We start from the raw sequence: 15,518 nt of genomic DNA, 5'->3' as shown, positions 1-15,518 counted from the left end.
TAACTTTGTAGCCAAAAATAGCTGAAAGTCCATATTTTCCGCGGATCTTTACCTTAGTTTTCGACCTGGGCCAAAAGGTGACGGTTGAATTTGTGTACGTTACGTCCGTAAGTGTTCCTCACAACATATTTGAAGCTCAGCACTCGTAACCTTCTGGCGCAGGTCATAATCTGAGGTAGAACCGCGGAAATCACGGATTTTCAGCTATTTTGTGCTAAATCATTAGAAAAGCTCGATTGTGAACTTTGAAATGTTTTTGTGACGTATGTTCCTGTTCTTATTCAACATGCAAAAAGTGAACCATAGATCTTTACAGTATAGTGAATTGATCGGAAAAAACGATCATGATTACCCATTGAATAGTTCAAAATTGCGTAACGCTCTCCTCGCCCCCCTCCCCCAAAGCGTTACGTAATTTAGTAATGGACTCTTGGTCATATTCTGTGCCAAAATTTCTGTAAAACCTTTCTCTAGGCAAAGGTACCAATGCCTGCTTCAGGGCGTCTACTAAAACAGGCTGTCCAAAAATCAGTACTTTTACAGTACTTTTTCAGTGCATTCCCGAGAAGTTCAGTACCTCTCCAACGGAAAAATTCAATACTTTTTCAGTACCTCCATTTGACGAAATTCGAAAAATTTTAATAATTTGAATTTCTTTCTCAAATTGCGACAAAAATTAAAAATTCCGGACCTTCTAACGGAATTTCCGCACTTTTTCAGTACTTATGGACCGCCCTTAAAAAATCAGCACTGTATCCGGACTTTCCGGAAATTCCGGACTGGTAGACACCCTGCTACTTATACAGCTAATCCAAAACAAGGTCGTTTTTTTTTCATAAACGGTGGTAGATATATAATCAGACGATCAGACAACGGAGATACTGGCATAGCGCTGATATTACGGATAAGAAGAAAAAAAAAAAGAAAAAATTACGGGCTCCAGCTCCAGTGGTACAGCGACGGCGCTGTTTACTCGTTGCGCCAGCAGGGAGAAGTGCGGAGTCATCGCTTGATGAGCTCTTGCAGATGTTTCACCGCTTTCGAGCTCCTCGCCGCGGGCGCGAAACCGCGTAACTCCCGCGGGAACTTCGAGCACATACGTGGTTTTTGCAGACGTCTCTCCCAGATGGACCTCTCCGGAGTCCGATTCCGGCCCCGGCAGTCCCCCGTCTCCCCCAGGGGTTCCCAGAGCCCCCGAGGTCTGCGAAACCAGGGTGTCAACTATAACAGGCTGACCAAAAATCAGTTCTTTTACAGTACTTTTTCAGTACATTCCCAAGAAATTCAGTACCTCCTCAACAGGAAAATTCAGTACTCTTTCAGTACCTCCAATTATTGACGAAATTCAAAAAATTTCAAAAATTTGAATTTCGCTTAAATTGAGACAGAAATGACAAAAAAAATGAAAAAAAATTCCGGACCTTCTTGCGGAATTTCCGTACTTTTTCAGTACTTCCGGACCGCTTAAAAAAATCAGTACTATTTCCGGACTTGTAGACACCCTGGCGAAACGCCAACCAGAGACAACTCGTAAAAGCACACTGAAAAAAAAAGTTACAGCTTATACGGACACACCGTCCGTTCCGGGCTCAAATGCCAAAAGCTCCGGGTGCTGGAGACGGGGCTTCGATTGCACCAGATGCTACAAACATAACTTCCAGCCACTGAGCCCGAAATGCGAACGATATGTCTATATATATAGCCCGTGAGTATGGCTCCCACGGCCGGAGTTTTTTTTTCAGTATAGGGGGTGCGGGGTGCCACCCCCGCACCCCCTCTAGAATTTAAAGTGCACCTCTTGTTTTCTCTTTGATTCTTCTCCCAGTGCAGAGTACATCGAACCAAATCTGAGCAATTCCAGGGTGTCTACTAAAACAGGCTGGCCAAAAATCAGTGCTTTTAAAGTACTTTTTCAGTACATTCCCGAGAAGTTCAGTACCTCCTCAACGGAAAAATTCAGTACTTTTTCAGTACTTCCATTTGACGAAATTCGAAAAATTTCAACAATTTGAATTTCCCTCTCAAATTGCGACAAAAATGAAAAATTCCGGACCTTCTGACAGTTTTCGCAGTTTTCCAGTACTTCCGGACCGTCCTTAAAAAATCAGTACTATATTCGGACTTATAGACACCCTGAGTTCCATCTCACTGCTCACTCTGTCCGTTCTCCACGTTCCGGACTGGGAACCACTGTCCGAATGTCTCTGATCCGGCGTTTCGGTGGTTTATCCGAGTCGGGAGCGAGCAGTCCGAAGTCGGCGGTAAATCTTGGCTCATGCTCCGCCGTTCCTCGGTCCGGGACCCGGGTTTGCCGGGCGCGGGCGCCGTTTACGCGCTGACGTTTCGTCAAACGGACGCTTCATCGGTCATCGGTCCGATTAAACAATCGTGAAAAACAGATCAGCACCTCGCACCAATAATCCCGCGGTCCAGCCGACCGGAGCAGACCCGCCCCTGGCTTAGAAAACCGCCACGATGCCACCTATGATGTCTTTTTCCAACTTGGAACTACACTGAGAAAACTAGGCCTGCTATAAACTTCAGTTGGGGGACGGTAGAGAAATATTTCTGATTGAAAATTGCTCAAAAATCACGAGGAGCGTCTCGAGAATTCTGTGTAGCATTCTGCCGTGCTAAGGAAGAACGTCATACGAACATCCGAGTGTTGCCAAATTTTCTTCGATAAAATGTTTATTTTTGAGGCAAATGGTGAATATTTTTTCTTAAAATTTTCAGGAACTTTAGGTGAAATTGCGAAAATATATAAAAAAATTGACGGAAAAATATTCATAGGTTTACCGAGCAATTCGCGTTTTATCAAAGGATATTTGGCAACGCCTGGAGGTTCATACGGCGCTTTTCATTAGCACGGCAGCAATTGCAGCATCCAAGTGAGCAAGGATTGGATGGAACGACTCCTCTTACTAATGGAACAAAAAAGTTCCGAATTCCGAAACTTTGAGATTTTCTTGAATTTTCCCCGGAACTTCTGAAATTCCCGAAATGTTCCGGATCTTTTGAATTTTTCCGGAACTTTTAAGCAAATCTAAAAAGAATCCCGGAACTTTTGACGGACATGGAATGGGAGCACTAATACATGATACATTCGTTCTTCTAGAAAAACGACGGATTTTAGAAACGTCGGATATTTCCAAGGAGTGATATTTGAACTTGAAATGCGGGAAAATGTCACGGGGTGCTTTAATTCCTCCCCTGTCCAGCGGTCCATTAAAGGCTAATGGAGGGGCTAAACCTGGCGGTGGGCACGTCGCGTGGCCGCGGGAAGCGGAGCCGGAACGTGACGTCAGAGCGGTCGGCGGTCGGTGGAGGGTGGTCGAAGATGCCGGAGGTCGCGGGCCATTAGGAAGCGGGCAGCGCAAAAATGGGCCCGAAAACGATTAATCTTGCGGTGGGTGCGGTCGGACCCGCACCGAGCCCCGATAAAATCACGAGCGCCGAGATTTAGGTAAATAAATAATGGACCCGCGGAAGGGCCGGAGAAATTAGTCAAAAAACGGAAGGAACCTCATACCAGTCCAGATCTAATAACTCCCGTTGTTCTCCCGTAATTGGCCGCCGCCCGCGCGTTGCCCGATTTCGCCGGCTCGAAATTCGGGTGCCACCTCTTGTGTAGCTTTTGGTTGATACAGGAAGTGAGACACAAATCAACACAAATTCGGTGTTGATTTGGGTACAGTTTGCGGTGAATTTAGCTCGGAAAACAATGGAAGGACTGTGAAAATTCATTCCTCGCGGCTCGAAATTAGAATCAATTGATGAAATTATTTGTGTTCTTGCACTGGAAAAAAAAACAACACATTGGATCTAGAGTCCAGACTCTTGAAAACATGGACAAGAAAAAATACTCTTGATTCAATCAGATTTTTGCTTGAATCAAAACGAAATCCGCTTAAATTAAGAGGCTTGGTTCTTGATTTAAGCTAGATTCTGATTAAATCAAGAGTACTTTTTCTTGTCGATGTTTTTAAGAGTCTGGACTCTAGATCCAATGTGTTTTTTTTCCAGTATAGGAAGTGAAACACAAAACAACACAAATTTTGTGTTGATTTTGGTACTATTCCTTTGCAGTGAATTTAGCTCAGAAAACAATGGAGCGACTAGAAAAATTCATTCCTCCCGGCTCAAAATTTGGGTGGAACTCCGCTGATAAAAATATTTGTGTTCTTGTGTTACTTCTGGTTGGAAGTGAAACACGAACAGGGTGTCTTCTAAAACAGGTTGGCCAATAATCAACACTTTTACAGTACTTCATCAATTTATTTGTAAGAAATTCAGTACCTCACGTATATTCCTCCGAAAAATGAATTCCAACTTATGTGCCTGCTGATGATTCGACGAGAGAATGGCCGACAAGTGTACTACGCTGCCGTGCTAAGGAAAAACGCCGCATGAACACTATAAGGTTGCCAAATTTCCCCCTTAAAATTTGTCATTTTTAAGGAGATTTACGAACATTTTCCCTTGAAATTTTCAGTAACTTTGAGTGAAATTGCGAGCAAAATTATCTGAAAAATTGGAAAAAAAATAATCATGAGTTTTTTCGCACTGGAAGAAAAAACACATTGGATCTAGAGTCCAGACTCTTGAAAACATAGACGAGAAAAAGAGCTCTTGATTCAATCAGATTAAAGGTTAAATCAAACGGAAATCCTCTCAAATTAAGAGGCTTGGTTCTTGATTTAAGCTTAAATCTGATTGAGTCAAGAGTATTTTTTCTTGTCGATGTTTTTAAGAGTCTGGACTCTAGATTCAATGTGTTTTCTTTCCAGTGCGAAAATTCGTGTTTTATTGGAAGAAATTTGGCAACGCCTAAAGGTTCATACGGCGTTTTTCTTTAGCACGGTTGTACGGGCGCGGTCATCGGGATTCGGGAGCGGCGATCTCCCAGTTCCCGCAGGAAGCCGGCTCTGTTCCGGGTCATTTCTGGGAAGATGGCTGACGTCAACGTCACAGCGCCACCTCCATTCCGCTTTCATCCCCGACCATCCCTTTCACCCCCTAACCACTCCGCCCGAGGTCCATCTTCTAAGCTTTCCGTTCCCTCAGAGTAATCGTTCCTCCAGTTATTTATCCCCACGGAGCCCCTCCTAATACTTCCTTCCCGACCACAGTACAGTGCTGGACCTAGAGTATTGAAATAAATGTTTTTTGGTCCTTTTCCTTCTGGAAATAGAGCGAGACTTCATTATTGCGGAAAAGAGATAAAAGGCTCGGTGCACGGATAGGAGGGGGTGATTTGGAGGGGAGGGGGCAGTTTATGGGCGGAAATCGAATTTGGGACCTTAATTATAGAAGACGAAGTATGAAAATCATAAAATTCTACAAAAAACAGAGGAAAAACCATCGCAGCTATCGAATAACCATGCATTCTCAATACGGACCTTTCAGACCCGGTTAGTCATTCAAGGAGTAGACATTAAAAAAAAAAAAAAATTTGAATTTATTTTTTGAAAATATTTTCTTGAGGGTTTTTGTAGAGCTTTGTGAAGGACAGACTTCTCGGATAATTACAACTGCCGTGGCGTGAAAAATAAGAAGCCGCCGGGCCTCGTGGACCCGGTTCGTCATGTGAGGGTAAACACAATTAACCGACGAAGAATTTGTAAATGCGGTTATGTTGGTTTGATTTGGTTTGAACCAAGAGTTCGATATCATATCGAATGACGTAGACACTAAATCAGTCTGTCCTGGATCTCCACAATTTTTTGGGAAACGAATGAATATCGAAGACAAAAATCGGCAAGATCACGGGTATCCCTCGGGCAAGCGGCTCGGAGAGCTCGGTCGCGACCGCGCAAGACACATCGAGAGCAGCTTCGGTTTTTTTTTTCGGGTCGTGGAACAAAAGGGCCATCGCTGCCCCCTCCCCCGGGGGCCGGGGGCTCGCGGGGTTTACGTGAGCTTCATAATTCATCAGGACTGATACGCGGAGACCTTTCACGGGACACGTTCCCGGAGCGTGTCAACACATAGCCGTCCCGGACTTGGAGGTTCATCAAAACTGCCGTGTGTCACGGCAGAGAGTCATAAGTCTATTCCTGCGGTGAACCCTGGTTAACACGCGTTTTTATGTGTCTCGAGGGTCATCCTACACTGCACTTGCGGCGCTTTTCCGTAGCACGGCAAGAAAATTTGTCGCTCCGGATTCCGGCTCGTAACGCCGCTGTCCCTAGATCGTGCCGGAATTTCTGATGTTTCGCTCGGGAATTCCGGAATTTATGGGACAGATCCGGCAGCGTCGCGGCCTATTAGCATCCAGGCCCCCACTCTGGAGGGGGGACGACCCCCCCCCCCTTCCGATAGCCGCTCCGCCTACAGCAAGCTTCGACACGAGACCGTCCATGGAAAATGGGACCTAAGAGTACCGAGAAACTCAAATAGACACCTTCCGGCTTAAGTATCGTAAGCACCATTACATGCAACGTTTCAAAATTTCCACCGCAATTTTATTTTTTCGCAGAGAAAGTTTTGGTTGAATCCGTTTGAAAATTTCACTGAATTTCATCGGCAGGACAAAGAAAATTCTGTGAAATTTTCGAACAGCTTCATGGAACAATTTCTTTGTAAAAAAAATAAAATGGCGGCGGAAATTTTTAAACGTCACATGGCGCTTGTGATACTTTGGCTGGAAGGTGATGCAATTTAGACTGTCGTTATCTTGGAAAAGGAAAATGTTTTGGAGCATAAGCACTCGAAAAATCACACTAAACCGGAATTTTGGCGATTTGAAGTTTGCAATTCAAAATGCTTCACTGACGTGTAGATCAGACATTTCGGAAGTCTTTGTGGCAAAAGAAAAGGTAAGGGCCATTTGTCCGAAGATTGTTGGCAAAGTAATTCGTATAGATTCAAAATTCTTTCAAATCTCAAATCACTTGGGCAGTTTTCAAAATCCAAGGTTATACAATGACTTAATTATTCGTCGATGAAGAAAAAATCAAGCATGTTTTAGGACTTTTCACGGCGCCACAAACCCTGTTAAGAAAATAAGAACACAAATTATCTACATATTCAAACCTTCAAATTACATTTTAACTACGCTATGTTAAACTCCAACACTCCCGTGCTAAGGAAGATTACAGTATGAACATTCGAGAGTTGCTATATTTCCTTTGACAAAATGTTTATTTCTCAGAAAAGTTATGAATATTTTTTCTATAAATTTTCAGAATCTTTGAATAAAATTGCCAACTAGCTTATCAGAAAAAATGGGAGGAAAATATTCATTTTACCAGGAAATTCGCGTTTTATCAAAGGAAATTTGGCAACGCCTGAAGGTTCATACGGTGTTCTTCCTTAGCACGGCAGTGCAGTAACTACCGGATTATTCTAATGTGCGAAGTCAGGGAATCACGTTGATAAAAACTGGGGAAAATCGAGTTAAACCTGAAAGATTTTGGTGTGGCTACACAAGGAATTTTTTTAAGATCATAAAATGTCACCCACGACGGGGGTGAAACCTCGAAACCTACTGTCGTCGAGTGTACTGTCGACGAAGGTCACTCGTCAAATAAGAGCAAAACGTTTTGAATAATCAACCCGCTGAGTGTCCCCGTTTTTATCGACAACTCGTGATCCAGTCAAAAGCATCGTCGGTTCCACACCCTTCCCACCTGGATTCAAACACCTAGCTTAAGACAATTTCCTGCGGATCAGGCCCCTAATTACCCTAACCTTCGAGCACGAACCACCCAGCAGGGATCAAGCGACACTCGGCTGGAATTAGGCCAAAAGGACGTATCTCAATGTTTGTCTGAACCTTAACGTGCATGCGTTTCAACCCTCCACGGAGCTCATGTTCCAACGGAGCTGAATTCATCTATTTTGCACCCTCCATAAAAAAAAACTGAGAAAGCAAGGCCCATAAAGTCACGGAAGCGGTGACTTTTTCCCTCGCGAGTGGGGATGCTGATGAGGGATTACCGGTCGTCGTTTTGAGGGTTTTACGGCGCTTTCTTGAGCGTCCATAAAAATTAGGGGTGGTCCCGCGATCCAAGATGCTTTTCCTAAGTGAGCGGAGATGATAAGCAGTAAATTCTCGATGGGGGTTAGATTTCCGGATGGAGTCTCTTTTAAATTGTGCACAGAGAAAAAAAAAAAACATCGTTTGAAACAAGCGGGCCTCTGTTCGTTTGGAACAAGATTTTGCGATAAGGAGCCAATGTTTTTGGTCGATTCTAGAAACAAAGTATTGATGGCTGTTTTGGAAAATGCGTGCCTTAATTTGCAAGTTTAAAAACCTCCGATTACGCTTGATTTTCTCTAAGAAAACTTAATCAAATTTTTCCTTTCAATACAGTAAGATTTGTTTAGAACGAGTGAAGATAATTTAATTTTCGATTCAATTTTTTTTTATTAGATTTCCTTTGAAAAAAATAAAACACTAGCGGGGCCTTATAAAAGTTTCAACTTGAGATTCGCACTTTCCGACTTGAGCCATCGTCGTTGAATTCCTTATCCAGATAGGTGACCTCACAGATGACACATAATTAGTGATATTTCATTGCAAAATAAATTCCTCGCGGCCCACACTAAACTTCTGGCGTCAGAGCAACAGATTGGGAGCTGTTCTGAGAAGAAAATCATTTTTTGGGGGCGCAAAATTAACAAAATATCTAAAGTTGATAAAAATTGCCTTGAAAAAGGTCAAATTCAAAAAGGCCATCACACTCGCTAAAAGACGTCTTAGCTAAGTGCAGGAAACTAAACCTCACTAACGGGAATCCAATTTCAGCTCGAAAAACTGAACTCGTTCCTACACTTAGCCTTAAATACAAATATTTTTTTCTCGAGGACTTCAGAGGACTTGGAAGGTTACCTAAACCTCAAGGCTCTTCTTCCGCGACCGAAAAATATGAGTGCCTGAACCAAAATTTTGACTTCGATATATTGTGAGGTGCACTACTTCGTCAAAACTCTCCATGCTCAGTTTCTCTTGTTTACATGCGTGAAATTTACCTCTTAATAAATCAGCGCAACAAAAATGCATGAGCAGGGTGTCTACTAAAACAGGCTGGCCAAAAATCAGTACTTTTACAGTACTTTTCCACTCTATTCCCAAGAAATTCAGTACCTCCTCAGAAGAGAAATTCAGTACTTATTCAATACCTCCAATTGAAGAAATTTGAAAATTTTCAAAAATTTGAATTTCTCGCTCGAATTGCGACGAAAATGACGAAAATTCCGGACCTTCTCGCGAAATTGCGCACTTTTTCAGTGCTCCCGGATTGCCCTTAAAAAATCGGTACTATATCTGGTTTTTCCGGAAATTCCGGTCTTGGGGTCCAGGGACACACCCTGATGAGAATCGAGACGCTGAAAGCACGCGGTTTTCCAGAAACGCGAAAAGAACCCCCGGCAGGGACTCAATAATTCGGGGCACCGGTCCCATACTCACACGCGAAGATGCGTACATCGGGGGTGGGAAACGCGAGGAGGGTGAGGGGGAGGCTAATGAGAGTCCTCCGGGAGTTGACTCCTGTTGATTTGATTTGATAGAAGGTGGCAGTATTTACATATCCACCCCTTATCGGCCCGGCCCGGGTTCAACTCTATTAAATTTACCGTTGATTGTCTCATTGTGCTCATAATCACGGTGATTTTAAACATAGGGTTTCCTCCGCCGGGGCCAAACAGCCACCCCTCGGCCTCGAGGCCCGGCGCCTGGGACATATGCACCACGCAACCCGTCGAGTGGAGCAAAGTAAATAAAATCTCTTTAATGCAATCTTATTCCCGCCGCGGCGACTTCGGTGATAGTAACGAGGTGTTGCCGGATGTGTCTGTTTCTCGTTGAATTTTCCTCTCGATGGTTAAGTTGCTTCACGGAAAAAATGAAATTCCTGATTTAACGATTCAATTGCTGAGACAAGTGACTACAATATTTCAACGTAGATTTCACATCAAGAAAATGCTACTTTGACAACTATTCTCAGCTACCACGGGGGTGGTTAAAGTAGCATTTTTTTGTTGTAAAATCTACATTGAAACATTGCAGTCGATTTTTAACTCAGCAATTCGAATTGTTAAATCAGCAATTCAATTTTTTCCGTGTTTTATGGATGGGCTAAGGGCTTATTTTTATAGAGAACCAAAAATGACAGCTCCTTATATCAACATGCAGTCTGATTGCAATCTGGGGTGCAAAAACTTATCGACCACGCGACCAGGCGGACGCAATCAGTTGTATGTATAATAGGAAGGCTCCGAAAACTGTGTTTTCATATTGAAATTGAGCTGGCAAAATTACAGTTTCCTCAAAACTGCGATAAATATTACGTACTTTTCGTACAATCCCTGTAAAAATTACGTGTTTTTCGTAGAGTCGCTGAAAAAATGGAAGTCATCCATTAAAGGACCTATCCGCATAGGGAAACTAATTGCATACATTTTGTTTCTAAAATGAGCAAGAAATGGAGGTTCCTTATTATAACAAAATTTCTTATAATTTCACTATGTTTTATGAGCTTGTCTATTCTTTCCTTTTTTTCTTTTGCATTTATTTCAACTACGACGTCAAAGAAAGAGATCCTAAAAATCATACCCCGTTTGGCAACGTTGCTCGCGAAGGGTGTAAAAAGCATTATTCCACTGTGTTAATTTATTTTACGCCCGGGGCTCCGTCCCGAAAGCCTTATCGTCCGTAGTGACTTTAAAATGCGCCGTTAAGATTTTCTAACGGATAAAGAGCACGGCGCTCTCGAATACGCGTTTAGTGCGCATTTGTTTCCCGGAAAAATCATTGCGTTTACATTACCTCTAATTACGGCAGTAGTAAACGTAATTTGAGGCGAGTGCAGCGAGTCCAATCCGTCCAAAAGGAAAAAAGTTCAGTTTAATGGATGGGTCTTCTTCAGAAGTTTTCAGCGCGAAGTTTCGCTCCGTATCTGAGAGAAGATTATGATAGCGTTGGGATACCTTTTACGTTGATTTTTTTTATTGGATGTAGGATTTCATTGCCTCAAAGATCAATGCGGCATTAGTCGTGAAAGATTTTATGTTACTAACATGGGAAAAATGGATTGCTGATTTAACAGTTAACAGTTCAATGGAGAATGTGCATGCACATTTTTTTATTGCTTCATCTAAAAGTGCTGATTTTACAGTATTTTTTATAATTTTTATCTGATAAGGAAAATTGTATAAAAATAGATTTAAAAGTGAAAAAATGCACCGCTTAGTGACGTCATCTGGCGGCATTTCCCATTTAAACACATGTATTTCAGCAGATTAGATCATTTTGTCATATCTTTTCCAATATTTGTTCAATTCATGAACCAAGGGTATCCGCGTGTTCAATTCATTCAGTAGTTTCCACTTAAACACTAAATTCATCAAATTTCAGACACCTGCAAATTCTCTACTGTTAAAAAATGTGACGCAATGTTTCAAATGTATATTTTAAAATAGTAGAAGTACATTTTACAATAGTGTACATTTATAACAGTTTCATACTAGTGGAACCACTAGGGTGGTTAAATTTGCATTTTTAAAATGTAAAATCTACATTGAAATATTGCAGTCACTTTTTTTAACCACAAACTTGTTAAATCAGCAATTCAATTTTTTTCCGTGCTGTAGCAGGTAATACGCGATCGCCGGCAGATGGACACAGTCTAAAAGGAGAAAGGACATGCAACTGATTTAACTAATTAATCAACCGTTTTTTAATTCGTAAATAGGATTAAATTACATACTAATTTTACCGACCACAAGGAATCACAGGTTATTCTAACAAAATCTATAGATATAATTTTGCCGCGTTCTTCTTGATTTTACCGGACTTTTTTCTCGGTAAATCAGCTCAAGCAGCACTGGAGAAAAAATTAATTCTTGGTACTTTTTTCTTCTATTTCAAGAGCAACGTAAAATAAACACACTGCGCGTGTAGTAAGCGGACCTTATTAATACCACATAGACTCTCTGCTTGCACAGGTAGCGATTTGTCCTGGGGCCATCGAAATATTAAGCCCTGTGAGAAATCGGTCCGATAGGTTTCCATGCTCCGAAGGGATCAGTATTCGCTGGACCCTTCGCTATTTAGCCCGAAGGACTGACGAGTGTATCAGAAGATTACCCCCAATTTTGTGTATTTTGGTGGAAACGTGACCGGGATTTATGACGTCATCATTGCTTTGTTGCCGCAGTATGAAAAAAAATAATTTAACAAAAATTTCAACGTCAATTGGATTAACGCGGTTAGGTTACTACTAACAAGATCAAATTATTTGACAGGTAAGACAAACCCTTGGTTCAAGCGGAAATATCAATTACATTACCTCCAAGGATAAACTCTTAGATCTAAGATGCTTTTATCAAGAAGAGAAACACTTATATGTATTAAGCAGAAATTTACTTGATTTAAGCGATTTTATTCTTGATTCAAGAGATATTTCTCTAAACAGCGAATTCCGATCACAGTGCAGCTGCCTGAAATTTGTTTTGAATTTTCGACTCACAGAACTCTCAGTCGCCATGTAAATCACCCTTCAAAATATTTAATTTTTCGTGAGTCTCAGATTTACTTGAAAAATTTCTCCTGGATATTCCGGAAAATTTCCAGAACCTCGAGCTTTAAAATTTGCGGCCACCACTTAAACTGAAACACTGTTCATAAATATTTACTTTCCTTGTAATTTTCACATGTACCCCATTTTCCCCGAATTTTTTTTTAAAAAAGTCCAAATTTGTCACTCACGCAACTTTCTGCCTTCGTCTAAACGGGATCGACGTTCCAGCAATCTAATCTCGCCCGAATCTCTGATGCTTTTGTATATTTTACTGGAAATTCCAAAAAAATCCGGAATTTTTGAACTCTCTTTCGACATCTAAACGGGGCCACCTTTCACGATCTATTCCGCCAGAATCTCTGATATTTTTGTATATTTGACTGGAATTTCCGAAAAAATCCGGAATTTTTGAACTCTCTTTCGACATCTAAACGGGACCACCGCTCACAATCTAATTCCGCCAGAATCATTGAAATTTCTTCATATTTTACTGGAAATTCCGAAAAAACTCCGGATTCTTCCACTTTCCTCCGACATTTAAACGGGACCACCGCTCTGAGCGGCTAATTTCCCGACAGGCGTGGCGTTGGCGTCCGAAGGAGACGTGGAAAAAGAGGAGGACGAAAGTATTAAAAGAGAGGACGTGAGAGACGGGGGGGGGGGGGCGAGGCGCAGTTCGCGGGCGGGGGATGGGGAGGGGGGAGAAGCAAAGATGAATAACTTAAAGTTTCACTAATTAATCAAGTTGACACTTGCTTTTATTTCAAAATCCATCCGAACCATATAAAGCTATTGAAAGGAGCAGCGTCGGTTGCCGCGCCCGGGCTCAACACCACCGTTGCCAAATCTCCACCGAAAACCGGCGATTAACCGCACATCAGTGGATATTACCCCGTATTCGGCCAGAGGGACCAAAAATTCTCTTCACAGTGCCGAAGTAAAACCGCGTATCTACAAAGCACTTTAATTTTGGAGTTATGCGGTTCTATCCGGTCCGAAGGACCAAAAATTTACCCCTCTATACCAAGGCGAAACCACAGATCCGTATAGGCATATCATTGTACATAAGCGGTTCTCGTCGAGCGCGGCTAAAAACAAAAATTTCATGACGGTCTGGCAACCCCGCCAACATCTAAGACACTGGCTCATAAATTACGAGCGGCTCAATGACGCGGGGGGAGGGGGTGGGGGTGGGGGGGAGGCATGATGGATCGAGAGCGCTTATTTCCATAAACAACGCTCGCTCACTTCTCATCACTCACTCGCGCGGGTTCTTTCCTTTCACGCCGACTACTCAATTTTTCTAAATCAAATACGTTCGCGTTACGTCGCGTTACGTCGCGGAGAGCAACCCCCCTCCCTCCACCACCCCCGGGCGGGGCTGACCACACGAAAGGACGTCAACGCGGATTAATTGGTTCGACGGGTCTGGAATCGAAGGACGTTGTCGATTCGTTGGATCCCGTACGAAAGAACGTAATTAAAATTGGACTGCATTTTGCAATTTGGAGCTACAAATTCCGTCTCATCTGAAAAAACACTTACGTGCATAGGGAAACTAATGGTACATACGTTGCTTCTAACTGAGCCATGAAATATAGTTCCTAATTGCGAAATGTAGTCAAGTTCAACTTCGCAAAATGTCCATTCGAAAATTGTAGACTTTTTAGCCAGGAGTCGGTTGGGGGTTCTAAAATAATGAACATTTAATTGATTTGTCTGATAGCAAAATCAGCAATTTCTTCCTTCTTTTTTCTTACTTATTTGGTAAAAGTCAACATTTTGCTGAATAATTTAGGGCGGAAATTCGCAGAACCTCCCACTAGACCCATGAAGTCCTGTACTTCACGAAATACAGGTTGACGATGACCCAACCCTTTTGCGTCGTAGTGGGCAATTTGATTCAAGTTTAAACTCCTGTTTTTCTTGTGAGCAAGAAGTTCAAATTTTCCATGACTAATACTACATGAAAACGTCAGCGTTTTGTTTTAAAGCGAATTTCTGTAATTTTCATCGCGCAAAGTGCGTTCTACCTGAAATTTTGAAGCAGGAACCTACATTAGAATGATTAAATTCATACCTTGTCCAGCAGGGTGTCTACTAAAACAGGCTGACCAATAATCAATACTTTTATAGTACTTTTTCAGTACTTTTCCAAGAAATTCAGTACCTCCTCGACAGAAATATTCAGTACCTTTTCAGTACCTCCCATTGACAAAATTCGGTAAATTTGAATATCCCGCTCAAATTGTGACAAAAATGACAAAAAAATGAAAAAATTCCAGACCTTCCTGCAAAATTCCGCACTTTTTCAGCACTTCCGGACCGCCCGTTAAAAATCAGTAATATTTCCGGACTTGTAGACACCCTGCTAGTGGTCCATTCACCGGCGTCAAGGTTTCCCGAGAACTTATCACCCTGCCATGGCAACTTCGCCTTCCTTATCTTCAAATCCTCCCCGTATTTTGTGTCTCCCTCACTTTGTTTTAAAATTTCAGCCCCCTCCCGCCCGCCCCCACCCCTAATAACTACCCAAGCCGCGCCCGTCAACCCTTCCCTTCCTCGGTCGTGGGTCTCCCTTCTCCTCACTTTTATCGCCTCCCGTGAGGTCTTTTGAATTTCTTAACCCAACGATACTGCCACCGTAGACGTTGGAGCCCCCCTCCCCCCCTCCGCTGTCTCTCCACCCCTGACGTTATTATTCACGGGCTCCCGCCGACAATTTTTCATGAGTAGGTAATGGTTTCGCCGCCACGGCATCGGAGTATTCGGTAATCGGTGAGCGCCGAAGTCAGAGTTCGGCCGCGTTGCCGCGTCTCTCGAATAAATAAAATATTCGCCTGTTTGAAAAGAAATAGATCGCATTCAGCAACAAGGAGCCAGCGCGATTACAGTGTTTTCAAAATCGTGGAACTTTGGAACCGTGGAATTCCGGGAAATTTTTTTCAGTAATTATGGAGGAGCAATGGGACATGACTCAACATCCTG

The sequence above is a fragment of the Bemisia tabaci genome, chromosome 8, assembly GCF_918797505.1.
Source record: "Bemisia tabaci chromosome 8, PGI_BMITA_v3".
NCBI lineage: Eukaryota > Metazoa > Arthropoda > Insecta > Hemiptera > Aleyrodidae > Bemisia > Bemisia tabaci.
This window is presented reverse-complemented; position numbering follows the sequence as displayed.